General features: G+C 53.9%; 1 protein-coding gene across 3 annotated transcripts in view; it reads left to right on the top strand.

Moving 5' to 3' along the window:
- Positions 1 to 10,372, top strand: part of AHDC1 (AT-hook DNA binding motif containing 1) — a 64,745-nt gene extending 54,373 nt beyond the window's left edge. For all 3 annotated transcript variants that reach the window (XM_068539260.1, XM_068539258.1, XM_068539259.1), the window contains exon 7: positions 9,765 to 10,372. The gene's annotated coding sequence lies outside the window, so the exon portion shown is untranslated. The remainder of the gene's footprint in view (positions 1 to 9,764) is intronic.
- Positions 10,373 to 13,532: the final 3,160 nt, after the last annotated feature.

Genomic DNA, 13,532 nt, shown 5'->3' with positions numbered 1-13,532 from the left:
CCGCCGAGGCCCATCCAGGATACTGACCCTGCCTGCTTCCTTGTCTCCCTGGGAGCTTCATTTAGTTCAAGATGCAGTCTGGCAAGGGCCGGGCTGAGGGTGTGGCCAGTATGTCCCTTTTCTGGTCTCCCAGGGTACCCCAAAGGCTATTTTTCAACAGGGGTGTTGGGATCTCCCTGTGCCTGGGGACCTGTAGCCAGCAGGTCTATCCCCAGGCAGGATGTTTCCTACCTAGAAAAAGCCAGTCCCTTTCCTGAAGCCAAATGCTTTTCTTAAGAATTCCATTAGAAACTCCCTGGCAGTCCAGTGGTTAGGACTCCTCGTTTCCACTGCAGGGGGCGTGGGTTCGATGCCGGTTTGGGGAACAAAGATCCTGCGATCCTGCAAGCCTCACTGCGCGGCCAAAAAAAAAAAAAAAAAAAAAAAATTCCGTTAAATATTGTTAGGTATTCAGATATTGTTTTATCAGGTACTGTCACCTCCTTGAGTTTTCTTAATATTTTGTGTTTAGGAAAAGGAAAATAAAAGAGGGGAAATGCCCCCAAAGTGGTAAAACGGGACAGAGTTGGAGGAATCATTTTATTGATGAACAACCTGCTCCAGAAATGCAGCCATAACTGGCCCATGAGATCCCAGTTTTGGAACAGACCTGTTACAAAAATTGACCCAGACATGGTGGGTGGTGATGGAGTGGGCTGGGGACCTGTTTGAGCCCCTCACTTCCCCCCACCTCTGCTACTACTACAGCCTCCTGGGAGTGCCTTTTCCTGGAGAATGAATAGCAGGGCTCCTGGAAAGCCCCGTCCCTGCTCTGGGAAGGCTATTCGAGGCCAGGGTGACTCAGGGTCCTGAAGTCATGTCAGTGGAAACTTATTACCCCTCTCTGCCTGACCTCAGCTCCCTTGGTGCCTGAAGATGGCAAAGGGCAGCACATGGGAGTCAGGCGGCCTGGGGAAGGACCATTCCCCAACTGGCCGACTTGCTACATGCCCTTGACCAAGCTTTTGCCCCTCCTCCACCCACCCCCCGCCTCTGTTTCCCCGTCTGTTGAAGGCAGTTGACTTTGATAATCTCTTGGGCTCTTAAAACTCTGCATGGCATAGACAGTGGACCAGACTTTCTTGGGGGGCAGCATATTTTTCCTCCTAATGAAACCAGACCAAGATTAAAATGGCCTTCCGTTCCCCATGCACCTCATTGCAAGCGGCAGAGCCTCAGATCTGAAGCAGGCCAGGGAGAAGCTGCTTAGGGTTTAAAATGTCAAACTCCTGATCCTTCTCACTGGAGGGGAGATGTCTCATGGATAATCCAGACATGTGAAATAATCAGAAAACCTTTCCTCCTGGGCTCTGGGTGGGAAAATAAACGGGTGAGGGGGCTGGGTGTTTGGGCAGGTCACGGCTCAGTGAGATACATAATGGAACCACCCAGTGAGGCCTGAACGCAGGAGGAACTGGGATGCCATCCAGCCCCACATTCTGGCCCCGCTCCCCACTCAGAGCTGGGAGTTGACAGCACTGTCCTCAAACCGATGCATTCAGTTGTTCCAGAGACGTCTGTCCAGCACCCACTGCATGCCAGGCACTGGGGACACAGCAGTGAACACCTCAAACGAGGTCCTGGTCCTCAGGGGGCTTCCAGTTTAGCGGGAAAGACAGTAAACAGGATGACACAAAGCATTTGGTAACTATCGCTGTAGGAAGGACTGTGCAAGAGGAGAAAAGCTAGGAGGCCATGAGGGCTTGCAGCCAGCTGACCAGATGCTGAGGCTGATGCCTGAAAGATGAGGGGGGCGTCAGCCAAATGGGGAGTGGGAAGAGCATTCTGGGCAGAGGGAACAGCAGTGGGTAAAGCCCTGAGGCAGGAAGCGGCTCAGCTTTGAGGAGCCGATGGGAGGACAGCAACACTGAGTGAGGGGGTGAGGGGGCAGGGCCAGATCATGCAGGGCATTGGAAGGAGTTTGAACTTTGTCCCAAGACAAATGGGGAACCACTGAAGCGTTCTCAGCTGGAATGTCCTGGGCCACAGTGGAGCAGGGCCGGTGTTGAAGGAGGGAGATCGGCTGCAGTAGCCCAGGCAAGCAGTGGTGGTGGCTTGGACCATGGTGGCGGGAGGGCTGTCCCCCTTCTTCATCCAAACACTCCCTCATTCAGGGCAAACCCCCCCGCCACCGCCCAAGGACTGATTACAATCATTGTGGGAGTGAAGAAGCCTTGGGGATATAGGGAAGGAGAACAGTGAGGAAAAAGAGTTAACAGAGAGAGTGTCACTGTCAACAGAGGGCTTAAGCAGGGAGGACAGTGACACACTCATTCACCAACAGGCAGTGAGCCCTTTTGACCCTGGGCACAGGGGGAGCAGTCACTGAGCTTAGCCTCACATCTTGAGCCCCTCCATGCCCGTCCCGATACCAGGCACGGGGAAGACAAAGCAGACATGGCCCCTGTCCTCAGAGTGCCCATCCACCCCAAAAAAGCTAAAACGAGCACACAGAGAGCCTCAAACACCTAATGGGAAGTGGCAGGGAGAAGCAAAGCTCGTGCACCAGGAAGGTGGGCCATGGGGTCAGAAGTCACCTCTCTGCCCCTTTGGTGAGGAAAGGGACATATATTCGTGCTGGGCCCTTTGTGCAATACTGCCTCACTGACCCTTCACAGCAGCCTGGAAGGTGCGGGTCCTCACCCTCACCCCCCCCGTCAGAGAGCTGAGGAAACAGGTACAGCTCTGAACCCTGCCCAGGGGATCCATAGGTAGTAAATCATGGCAGAGTCATGATTTGAACCCAGTACTGCACCCCCTCCCAGCCTGGATGCTCTGCTCCCCCTCCACTCTGTGCCCCTGATTCCCCATCTGCAAAATGACGGGTTGGTTGGATGCTCCCTACAACCCTTTCTGGGTCTGACATTTTAAATGGATTTTGAGGTTCTGTGAAAGAAGCTGCATCTGAGCCCGTCCTTGAAGAATAGGCAAGACTTGGACACACGGAGACGGAGACGGGGGGAAGGGCATTTCAGGCCGAGGAAACCGTGAGCCAGGGCAGGTCACATCCCAATGTGAATTAGAAGAAGAAAGCTTGGAGGAGCCAGAGTGGGGAATGTGGGACCTCAATGGTCTGGGAGCTGAGTTGATGGGACAGAGAGGGAAGTGGGGCCGGGGTTGTGGGGGGTGGTGAGGGAGACTTGGGCCCCACAAACATCTCCTAGTCCCTTAGATGGAATGCAGAGCCAGACAGACTGGCTCCGCCTTGGGCCCTCACGGCTGAAGATCAGCCCTTCCAGACCCTGGGGAAAGGGTGGGAGGGTGGGAAGGGCCCTCCAAGGTGTTTAGGGATCTCGAGTCCCCCCTCTCCTCCCTATTCCCTCTCAGGCCTGGACCTGAGGCCAACAGAAATGTCACAGGTCCTCCAAGGTTACACCAGCTGGGGCCTCACTGGGGCAGAAGGCGGCTTCCAAGGCCACCAACCAGCAAGGGTCAGCAGGCATGCCCGGACCTGGACCAGGCACTGGCCACTCTGGGCTTTGTCTCTCCATGTCTTGAAACCTCAAGAGGTCACCTGATCTTGCCTCTGGCCCTGGGCAAGAGGCCCTCACGTCGGGTCAGCCAGACCTGCCCTGCCTCTCCTGGGCTCCTCTTCCCACTCTCTGGGGCTATCCTCCCTCCAATCCTATCTCTTGCCTCTCCTGCAGCCATTTTCAGGCCAGGCCTTCTTGTGCTGAGCCCTCATTTCCTGGAAATACAATCTCTGCATGAGCATGCCCTCTCATGCTCCTCCTCTCCCATCTCCCCACATCCCTGTGGACCCAGAAGAACCCAAGGGAGCAAGGCCCTGAAACTGCAGGGTGGTGGCTAGGAGCATGCCTGTGGGCACAAACAGGCCTCCGTGCAGAGCCCGGTTCCATCCCTTACCAGCTGTGTGACCTGGTGAGTCACGTCGCCTCACTGCATCTCTTGTGAGAATTAAATGAGATTACCCGTGAAGCACTTAGCCTGTCCCTGGCACACAGGAAGCACGTAATCAGTGGTTGGTAGATGGGTGAATAAAATACCTCCCCACTGTCTGTGCGCGTCACACACCTCTGACCCTTTCCTCCAAGCTCAGGACTCCGTAGCCAGCACTCCTTCACCTGCTCTTCCTGCTTCCCTTCTAGGAAGGAGCTTGTATTCTAGTATGGGTTTGGGGCCTTTGGCAGGAGGCTGTGAAATACCACCTAGTTATATGCCTTAACAGTGGGGCTGAGTCCTCCCTGGGCGGTCCAGAGACAAGGTAAGTCACAGACCCCACACCAAGGGACCTAAAGCCTGTTGGGCAACAGGACCCAGACTCCTAAATGACCCAGGTCAGCTAGAAACTCGGTCCACACACAGTTATCCACAGCAGTCCTCTCTTTTGGTACAGATAATCTGAAAGAAGATTGCCTTGTGATTTTGTAATACATCATGATTTCTCTCCCAGCAGATTTGCCCTCCTTGTCATCCTAACTTTTGCTGCCATAGTGCCCTCTGTTTGTGCTGGAGAGCAGGAGGAAGTAGGTTAATTCTGTGTTCAACCAGCATGAACCAGGCGCCTGCCCCGGGCCAGGCATTGCATCTGGTACTAAAGGTACCACTGAACAAGATGAGCAGTGTCCTGCCCTCATGGAGTTTACAGCCTTGAAACAGGTGTTCATTACAAGCCTCCATGTGGGCATCACTCTCCAGGGGAGGGACTGAAATGCTCCCACTGGAAATACCAGGGACCACCCTCCTGAACCACGGGCAGGGCAGACAGCAAGAGCTTCCTGCGGGGGGCCGGGTCGGGGGGGGCAGAAAATGGGTCTTGAACAAATTTGAGGCTTCGGAAGCTATAGTCCTAGCTCAGCCTTCTGGGTCAGCGCAACCAGTGCGTGCCAGGTCTCTGCCCCAACACCTGCCCCCGCTTCCTGAGCCCATAGCCCCCATTGTGGCTGCTGAATGTCTTTCAGCATTTTGGGATGCATGGTGTCTGGAGCAACGCCCCCCCCCCCCCGAATATTTACTGGATGAATTGATTAAAACGTCTGCTCTTGTGACTTCATTGCTTAACACCTTTTGATTGCATCCTCCCCTCGCCAGCCTCCTTGCCTCCAAAATAAAGGCCTGACTTCCTAACCTGGTATTCTGGGTATTCAAGGCTGCTTCTTCAGCCCTGACCTCCTGCTCACACAGCCTCCCTTTCTAGCTTTGTACTGTGGGGTCAGGAGGGAGCTTTCCAGGCCCTTTCCCCAGTGTGCCCTGTGTCTTTGCTTTAGCTGTTCCCTGGCCTGGGCCGCCCTTTCCTAGTCATCATCCATCTCCCACCTGTCATTTCCTATCTTTCACTCAGACACTGCCTCCTCCAAGAAGCGTTCCAGGATCCTTCCCAGGCACAATTAATCTCCAGCCCTTTATGCATCCATGACAGCCCTTCCCGGGAATGTCTTCCTCACCATGCCATCAGCTCCTTTAGGCTGGTTACTCATCTCTGTGCACTGTCCCTGTCTTCCCAGTGTCTCGTCATGCCGGGGACACTTCAAGGGTCAGGATTTTTTTTTCCTGGAGTCAAAGAAGGGCATGTAGACTAGGGAGAATTGTGAGAGAAAAGGTTAGGCATCGGGGAACGGGGCATGAGCCGGTTTCTCTCAACCCTACTGTTATCAGATGCGCTTCTAAGGATGAGGCAGGGGAGGGGTGTATAAATAAACCAGTTCCAACTCTCAGGCTAACTGGGCTTTTGGAGTTCTGCAAATTCAGCACCTCCCAGTTTACAGAGAGGAAGAGGGACTCGCCCAAAGACACAGAGCCACCCAGGCAGGGAAGCACGGAAAGGTAGAGCCAGGAAGGTCCCTTGGGGATCACCCAGTTCCATGTTCTTGCCGCTTCCTCAGCCTCCACTCAGTTGCATGCCCAACACATACCCAGATGTGGGACAGATGTCCTTACATAGGCATCTCCGATGGGGAGGGTGGAGGGTGTGGGTGTTAGTGGTGGGGGCGTGTATAGCCTCCTCCCAGGACGGGTAAGGAGTGTGAGGCTCTGAGAGGTGAGAGATACGCACAAGGTCACACAAGCTTGGTGGGTAATCATGGATGTAAACCCCATTTGGTCCCACTAGCATCCCTCTCTATGCCCCGCAGTGGGGGAGGTAGGAGAAGATCTCTAAGGAGGGAATGACTGGCAGAGCTAGAGTTTAAGGAATGCCTCTAGTCACTGGTGGACAGATTTTGAAAAACTTCCCTGGAGTGAGGAGGAGAGCCACACACCCACCCACACGCCACAGACTACCCATCCCCAATTGGAAGCTTCATCCCTCAGAGAACTCTGGGTCCAGAGGGTATCTCCATCTGGCAGGTGTGGTCTGGGCCTCAGGGAAGCAGTATCCTCTCCACAGTTAAAGGACTCAAAAGCCTGACTTTGCCTGAAGACATCAGAAGGGCTGGATCAGCCTCCCTGGGCAGCTGTGGTTTGTCTCTGACCCCTTGTCTTTGGTGCTCTATCTCAGTGCCTGAAGATCTCTGCCATTCCCTGTTCAACCCCCTTATTTTACATAGAAACTGAAGCCCAGAGAGGGAAAGGACTTGCCCTAGGTCACACAGCATATCCGTCTCTCAAATCCTCATGCACTCTTTGCCTTCTGCTCCACTGCCTTGTTTGATGCTGAGACCCCTTTCTGGAGGGTAGAGACTAGAAGGTGGGGTTAGAGCTTAGCTCATGGCCTGGCAGTTAGTGGCTATGAATACATGTCTGCTGGTTGCTTGAATGAATGCTCCTTTTGCCGGGGAGAGCAGCTCTCTTTGGACAACCTGATTTATATGTGATCTGTAGCATTTTAAATCCCTGCTCAGCTCTCCCTTGGCACCCCCAGCGCCAGCGCCCACTGACAGGCAGAGACCACTTAAAGCCCTGGCCTCACAGATGGTAAAACTGCTGGAGCATGAGACTCTGGAACGTGCAGTCCTTCGTTATGGAGGCACTAAAAGGTTAAGTCTCGTGAACAATGGCTGGTGTCCTAGGGCGCCAGCCACATGCTGGCATCGGGGATGCGGAGGTACCCCACGCAGGTCTCTGCCCAGGAGGAGCACGGAAGGGAATGACAAGTGCCCCAGTAGCTATGGTAACAGGGCGGTCTGAGGAGGCGTCTGGAGATGTGCAACACCTGAGCTGGACCTTGACTCGCCGATCGGACTTAGACCGGTCACGACTCTGTCATTCAGTTGGCACACATTGTTGACCCCAGCATGTGCTGGGCGCCGAAGAGCCACAGTCCCTCCCACCAAAGCTGGGTGAGATGCCCGCGCTGTGCTCCCTGAGTCCCCCAGGGCTCCTCTTGACACACCCCCATCTCCCTGCGTGTGATCGCCTGGTTTGGGGTCCGCTTTGCTTCCCTCTGTGCTCTGTGAGCCCCTCAAGGGCAGGGACCAGATCCGTCTTGCTCTCTGCTTTGTCTCCAGTGCCCAGCACTGGGCCACCTGGCCCAGCAGCACTGCTTCTGTTCCGTGGCGAGTTGAACCTGGTGAAGTCAGGGTTCTGCATGGCCATAGCATTCTGCTTTCTCCCTGGCTCAGGAACCTCTGGTTTTGATTCTCTCCCCATCCCCCACCCCCCACCATCCCCCCAGATTCTGGCCAAGTCATGAAAGCTGGGGAGGGTGGTGTGAGGAGGAAGGTGAGACAGCGGTGGCTTAGCAGAGGGTGAGAAAGCCTCCCTGCTGCCTGGCCGCCGGCACCACGGGAATGGTTCTGGCAGGAGCTGCCTGCTGGGCTGAGATCACCATGGAGACCTGGCTTGGAGAGGGTCACTGGCAGTGGCTAAGGGCTGGAGGGGGCGGGGGTGACAGGGATTTGTGCAGAGGCTCCCAGCCTGCCCCGGGGCCCTTAGGGGGAGCAGGGGAGGCTGGGGTTCAGCACAGTTCGCTTGCTAAGTAGTTTGGAGCTGCCCATCCTAAATCTCCCCCTCACTTGTCACCCCAATACACCATATCTGTCACCCCAACAGAGGTTCCTTAGCTTGGCAGCTGTTCTTCAACTGCAGTAAAGCTGTCCTACAGATAGATGCCCCCAGCCCTCCAGCTGAACCTGTCCCCCCACCCTGTTTATCACCCTAACTGGAGAACTGACACCCACCCCAACTGCATCCCCTGCCCCAATCACCCCAGTTGCAATACAGCTTTTCTCCCCCATCACCCCAGTTGTAATACAGCTGTCGCCCTAACAAGCACACCTCTTACCCCTACGGCTAATATTCCATCCTCCCCTCACCAGCAGGAGACCTGACAGCTTAACAAAGATGCAGCTCCTACCCTCCCCCTCATGCCTCTGCATGCCACCTGGGCTGAGGCACCAGGATGGGGTGCTGTCCCGCCTCCCAGGAGCCCACCTGGCTCCCTGAGGGGAGTCCTGGCAAGTCCAGCCTCGGGACAAAAGTCTTCCCGGGGGCTGACTGCCCAGCAGACAGCAGCCAGGGCTGAGCAGAATTTAAATGTGGCCCCGTTGGAAAGAGAAGCCAAGAAAGAGGACAAGAGAGGGAAGGCTTTCTGTGGCCGCCTGGTTCCTGCAGGGGTGGGGGAGGGTGGATGGCTTGCTGAGGAGTCTCAGAAGGTGGTTTTAGGACCCCCACCGCCTGCCCCTTAATTTTGGTGGGTTGGTCACTCACCCAATGTAGGAGACATGAATTTCAGGGCTCTGAGAAGAGGACAGAGCTCTAAAAGAGCCAGGCTAACGACTGGAGGTCTTGAGAATAACTGAGCCCACCCCTTTCCACTGGGTATCTTCCCACTCACCCCGGCAAAGCTAGGGGTCTGGATAGGGAGTCAGGTCCCCAGAGCCCTGCAAACATAATTAGGACCGACCATCTAGGGAAAGAGGGTACTTGAGATCTCTATTGTCTGGTGATTGTAGGGACTGGGGACTCGAGATTTTCTGAGCTTCAGGAAGGCGGGGTGCAGCCAAACACAGATGGTATTGTGTTGGGCAATTTCTTTATTCCTTTATTCAGACAGACTTCCTCATCACCTCACCTCTCTAAGGAACAGAATGACATTGATAGGGAATGGGGAGAAGGTTGGATTTGGAAGAAATTAAAGCAGTGGTTCACACCTGTGCTGTGCTAAGGCCCTGTCTTCGCATTATGTCATTCCTCAGAACAGCCTAGGTAGGAGGAATTACTAAACGAACTGTTAACATGAGGAAGCCGAGGCTTGGGGAGCCTAGCTGGCCCAGGCCCCATGAAGATAATGACTAGTACTAATTAGTATCACTTATGACACATTTATGGACCAGGCTTAATCTGCCTCAAACCACTGAACCTTCCCAACAAATTTACGGGATAGTTCTGTTATCCCCTTTTTACAGATGAGTAAACTGAGGCTCACAAAGATTCACTGACTTGCCCAAGGTCATAGAGCTATTAAATGGTGGTGCTAGCGTTTGAACTCAGCTGTGTCTGACTCAGGAGCTCAAGTTCTGAACAGATTGCACTGCCTGGAATCCCAGCTCCTCATCCAGCACATCCTTTACCTCTCAGTGGTGTGGGCCTTGGACACACACCTATTTTACAGATGGGGAAAGTGAGCTCAGAGCAGGCCAGAAGCAGTCCGGAGGCTCATGGATGGGGCCACTTGGAATTTTCTGGGAGAAGGAACAATGCAGTTCCCTTCTCTCAGAATCCTGGTAGGAACCGGGTGGAGGTCCGGCTTTTAGCCTCCCAGTTCCCAGAGCTCAGGGTCTGTCCCTGCCGCTGACTTCTGCCTCTTCTCTTGTGTTTCTCTGCAGCTTTCAGAAAACCAACGCCAAGACCCCTCCCAGCGTCCACACGGTCCTCCTCGGCAGGCGCCTGCCCCTCTGCCTCCCGCCCCACCTCCCCTGCACCCCCTGCAGCCCCATCGCCCCCCCACCCCTCCCTGCCCATCTCCTCCACGCAGAAGCCGAAGGTGAGCCCTTTCTGCACAAAACCAGCAATTGTAAATACTTTTTAAAAATGTACAAAACTTAAAAACAAAACACAGTTTTAGAAAAAGACAAAAAAAGAGAGAGAGAGAGAGAGAGAGAACGTGAGCGTGTGCAAGAGGTTGCGAGCGGGGCCTCAAGGTGTCCAGAGCCCCTGCAAGTATGCACTGAGAAATTTATCTACAGGTCGTTTGACAAAAATGAACAATATCCTATTTATTGTATATACTGTTTTATTATAAATCGTGGATTGTATATTGCATTCTGTAAACCTGCTGTGGTCCCGTGGTGTGCAAATTCGCATGGTGGGGGGGGGAGGGAGAAGAACCTCTTGCGGGAGCTTTTTTTTTTTTTTTTTCTTCTTATTTTTCACTCTTTTGGGTTTTCTCTTCTGTTGTTGTTGTTGTTTTCTGTTGGCAGGACACACCCAAAGATCCAAGTTTGTATTAAAAAGAAATGAAAAAAAGCAAAAAAAAAAACAAAAACAAAAAAACAACCTCGTGTCTTGTGAAAGGGGGTGAGTGAGGGTGGACAGAGTGGAAGGGGTGTGACAGCTGGGGGTCGTCACCAGCCACTGGGTCCCCAGAGGAGTTGAAATACCTTCATGTGTTCCCTCCCTCAGAGCTCTCCCTTCTGCCTGAGATCTGAGTCACCTTTGCATCTGGGCCCCTCCCTTTACACCACATGCCCTGGGTCTCCCCTGCCTCTGGGCTCCCCGACTGCCCCCTGGGGTTTCCTGGCCCCTGGTCCATGCATTCTGTCCCAGGTCCAAGGAGTCTGCCTTTTAGAGCTTTCTTTTGCACTACGTCCTGGGTCTCCCATGATTCTGAGACCCCTGTTCTCCCCCAAGCCCTAGGTTTCCTCTCCCTGAGGAACCTCCATTATAAATCCGGTCTTGGGTCTCCCCTGCTTCTAGACCCCCTTACTCCATCCTCAGTCCCAGGTCTCTGACTCCAGCCCCTTCATTTGTCCTGTGTCCCCTCAGCCTTTGGGCCCCACCGTTGTACTCTGGTTCAGGATACCTGTCTTTGAGACACTCAATCCATCCTGAGCGCAAGAACCCTTGTGGGACACCCCCCTTTCCCACAAAGACTGGAGTATCCCCTGTTTGTGTGTCTCCCATCTACCCCAGGGCCTGGGTCTCCTTTGTCTCCAGACCCCCCTCTTTTTTATCCCAACACACCTGCCTCTGCCTATGCAAACTCCAGGGTTTGACTAGGCCAAACCCATCTGCCTTCTCCTTTCTTTCCACTCTGAACCCCAAATGCCGGGTCTGTATTTCCTCCCAGCTTTTGTAAACTTTGGAAAAAGAAAACTCCTAATCCTGTGCCTATTTCTGGTGGACCTGGAAGGGCCGAACTGTATCACACCCCCTGACCTTGGGGAGCTCTTGGCTGCCCTTGACCAAATAAGCCCACTTTGGGCTGCCTGGTCCTTAGCAAGCAGCTTTTCCCATAGACCCAGTTTATGTTAAAGCTCTGCTCTATGTCCCTCCCTGCTGAAGCTCAAGGAGACCCCAAGGGACAGCTCCGCACCACCTGCCCCCATCCCCGACCCTACCGGCAAGGCCCAGGCCTTGGGAGGGTCAGACGAACCCTCCGCCTGAGGCGGGAGACAGACCCCCACCTTCTGGGCACCCCTGTCTGAAAGAGGACGCTGGAGGGTTCAGACAGGGGCAGGTAACAGTCCCTAAAACTGCATTCTCTGTGTTGGATGTGAAGGTTCAGCCTCCCACCAAGCCCCCTCTGTGCAGCCCCAAGACTCAGCTGAAGACACCGTTGTTCCTACCCTCCTGCGCGGTGAGGGCGGAGGCATCCACTGCACTCAAGCTGCAGCCCGGGGTGGGGCTGGGAGTCGGGGCAGGGGCAGTAAGACCCGGCGAGGGTTTCCTGGAGGCCAAGACCAGGGTGGGAGGCAGAAGAATGAGGGAGTTCCCAGAGGAGGAAAGAGCAGGGCAGGGGGTGGAAGCCCGCGCACGTGGCTAGGTCTGTTTGGAGTAGACACTGTGTGTGTGTTTGGGGAGGGGAGAGGGCTTTGGCAAGGTCACCCCTGGGCAGGGGGGAGGCTGGTTGGAAGGGGTGGGTGGCTTCAAAGGCACCAGTGGGAGAGGCCAGGAGAAATTTGTTTTCAGCCCCAAGAATCGCCCGCAGGGAGAAAATGAGTGTGTTCAGCGGCTGCCGAGGAAGCGGAAGAGATCAGGGAAGGCTGTCCAGGTGGGGCAGGCTGGGTAGAGGGTGGGGCCCGGTGAGGCGGTTGAGGGCTGGGCGATGGAGGTGCAGTGGGGAAGGGGTAGTGGGGGGATTATTCCGTGAAAGGGATTGTTGGGGCTCTGCAAGATGGGGAGGAGGGACAGTGAAGGCTTGTGCGCCCAGGAATTGGGGTAGGGGTGGAGAGGGGTGACCCAGGAAGGAAATGGGAGTTTAGGGAGGAAATTATAGCCCAGCAAGGGGGCTCTGTAACTTGAAGAGGGCTTTGTAGGAGGGGTGGGGATTCACTGAAAAGAGAGGGGCACCTGGAGAGGGATGGAACCCAGAGAGGGCCTTGTGGTTTCCGGGATGGGAGGGAGGCTTGGTGAGGAGAACTGGGGCTCCTTGAAAGGTTAAGGGAGGGCTCCTGGAGAGAATGGAGCACAGGAAGGGGAGGGGTCTCAGTCTAGGGTCTGTGGCTTAGTCTGGGCTGAAGAGGGCTGAGGAGGGCCGAGGTGTATTTGGAGAGCAGGCTCAGGGACATCTGCCATGGCCAAGGGCCCAGCCTTTGGGATGGAAGCTTCTTTTGGCCCTTGGGCCCTGGGGCTTCTGGGGGAAGGGCCTTCGCAGCCACAATCCCACACCTGATCCCGGAATACATCAAGGCAATGTGGCTCCTAGATATTTGGGTTTTGCCGCCATTTATTAAACGCTTCCCTGAGGTTTTTATTCCTCAAGACAATCCTTGAGGTAGAGAAAAATATTCACCTCATTTACAGATGAGAAGACAGGTTCAGAGACACAGAGTAAGTGACCTGTCCAAGATCCCACAGGAGGTGGCAGAAGTAGGTTGGCCCATAGTCTGGCTCTGAGCCCTTGCTTTTTCATAACAATTTAAAGGAAAAAAATCTTGCTTATAAAATTCATCCCCAAATTCATCTATAATAAAAATTTTAAATGATAGAAATAAGAGTAAGAAATAATTATATAACACTATGTACTACTTACTATTCTAAACCATATATATAAACTCATTCCATCCCCACAACAATCCCGTGAGGCTTTACTGTAATGATTATCATTCCCATTTTACAGACAGGAAACTCAAGTGCAGAGAGGTAATTTACAAAGACCACTCAGTGAGTAAATAATGACACTAGGGTTGAAACCCAAGCAATCTCCTTCAGAAGTCTGCTTCACTATACTGTTCAAGGTGAAAACCCACTCTACCCCCATTCCTGGTAACAATCCTTGTGTCAACATTTTCGAGTCCATTCATCTAGATCGGTGGTTCTCAATCCAGAGATTTTATTGGTCTGGGTGGGGCCTGGGCATGGGGATTTTTAAAAGCTCCCCAGGTGGTTCTAATGTGCAGCCAAAGTTGAGAACCTCTAATCTAGCTATTGTG

This window comes from Eschrichtius robustus, chromosome 3 (genome assembly GCF_028021215.1).
Source record: "Eschrichtius robustus isolate mEscRob2 chromosome 3, mEscRob2.pri, whole genome shotgun sequence".
NCBI lineage: Eukaryota > Metazoa > Chordata > Mammalia > Artiodactyla > Eschrichtiidae > Eschrichtius > Eschrichtius robustus.
Note: the sequence above shows the minus strand (reverse complement) of the source record. Positions and strands in the feature narration are given on the sequence as shown.